General features: G+C 37.5%; 1 pseudogene; it reads left to right on the top strand.

Moving 5' to 3' along the window:
• The first annotated feature begins 447 nt into the window (after nucleotides 1-447).
• LOC120620570 (uncharacterized) lies at nucleotides 448-566 on the top strand (annotated as a pseudogene).
• Nucleotides 567-1,992: the final 1,426 nt, after the last annotated feature.

Consider the following 1,992-nt stretch of genomic DNA (forward strand, 5'->3'; position numbering starts at 1 on the left):
TGGTGTTCTCTTCTTTTCAATGTTCATACCACCTAAAACTTTCTCATGACTAGTTAGTTGTCTTGGAAGCCATGGCTCGTAAGGTGTGCTGATAACTAGCATATGGAGACACCATAGTCATGGGTTCTGGGGCTAGAGCCCTGGGGTGTGAGGCTGTCATCAGATAATTGATTAAAACTTGTCAGTGTTCCTAATTTTTGTCCCTACTTCCAACTTAGGGCCAGAGAAAGCCAAATATATACCCCAAATCAATCATATAGGCTGTCCCCTTTCTAGTTAGCCTGCTCAACTTTTACATGACAGCAACCTTCACTGAGGGTGTACCTAAAATTTTCCTGCCTTTTCACTGTAGAGATTCCCCACCCTCTGCTTACCTTGCCTTCTCTGACTAGGATGACACCCCTGCTATAGCAAGCCCTGGATAAACAATCTTTAATTGTTCTTCTTGTCTATGGGCATGCTACCCTGAACAAGCCTGATCCCATCTGATCTTGGAAGCTAAGCAGGGTCAGGCCTGGTAAGTACTTGGATGGGAGACCACCTAGGAAGACCAGGTGCTATAGGTGTAAAAAAATAATAATAATAAGAGATTATAAACTGACAAAGTCCTGGCAATCTGTGAGGTCGACCAAGAGTTGCCTCACTTAAAATAAAAATTAAAAAAATAATAATAATAATTGTTCTTCTTTGGGTGGTCTTTATTTCCATAAATATCCCAGAAGTACCACTGAGATTTGTTTGACATCCTTGGTGAAGTTAAGCCAAGACTTTTCATACTCGACACTTTTTTCTGTCTTTTGTATTACTCTTTTGTATCATGCTATCTGAAAGCGTTGTTTGTCATAAAAAAGTGAATCACAGAATAGAAAACAGGCAGGCCTTATGAGTCCATTTTTGGAGGTGCCTTCACAGATTGTATGTGGTTCTCACTGCACTGGCATCATTTGGACAAACTCTGCTGTGGGTCACCAATAAAACTAAATGAGAGTCTCCTTGCATTTAAAACTTTCTTACTGAAAACTTGCCTTCGAACCATACCATTCTCTTTGATTTTCTGCTTTCTAGGACACAGCTTTTCAAGTCTGCATTTGTAGCATAAAACCAGAAGATTGAGAGCCTAAGTCATAAGATACACAAGCATTATGTCCTCACAAATTGTTACCAGTTGTCATAGGGTTGTCTAGTACTAAACTTCTTCTCTTCCAGGAACAAACAAAAGAACAAAGAAAAACTCCTGTTCCTTGCATGTACTCTCAGTACCAATCCATTTCCTATGCTTATTTCTAAATCATATGACTTCACTAGGATAATGTGAACCTTCAGGGTCCATTTTATGTAACATTCGACTTTAACAAAATTGTTTAAAATAGATTTAAACATTGAGAAGAACCTTAGGAGAAAAAGAAATAAGATTTCTTGGGACCAATGAGTAGTGTTTTTATTGCTATTCAGAGGTTTCCAAATAAAACTCTGAATCAAAATTGTTTTCTTAAGAGATTTTTTGACCAAAGCTAATTGGATAATCCATAAAATTAAACAGCACATTAGATTCATTTTTCTAAAATTTCCTACTAAGTTGCCTCTCTCCTTGTCCTCTAGTTGCATCCTTATATTTATGATCTTCTCCCTTATGACCTTTTTTCTCCTAAACCTCCCTCTTCCATTTGTCCAGACCTGATACATTTCCAAACAACTCTTCTAAACTCATAAATACCAGTTAACTCTAAAGTTAACACCCCTCCATAAGGCAAGTATGTAAACAATATAGAATACAAACCTTCGACCACAGCTGAAGTGAGAACTAAGATTTTTCCTAAAACCAAATATGATCAAACATATTCAAAGAAGAGTTTGGAATTCATTAGGGTACATATGACCAGGTTTTCCTAACCTAAACAAATTTGTACACATGTTGGTGATAAATTTAGATGTTAAGCCCTAGGTGAGAAAATCTGGTCAGGGTTTTGCAGAGATGAACCTACTCGATCCCTC

This window comes from Pteropus medius, unplaced genomic scaffold (genome assembly GCF_902729225.1).
Source record: "Pteropus medius unplaced genomic scaffold, Ma_sr-lr_union100, whole genome shotgun sequence".
Lineage (NCBI taxonomy): Eukaryota > Metazoa > Chordata > Mammalia > Chiroptera > Pteropodidae > Pteropus > Pteropus medius.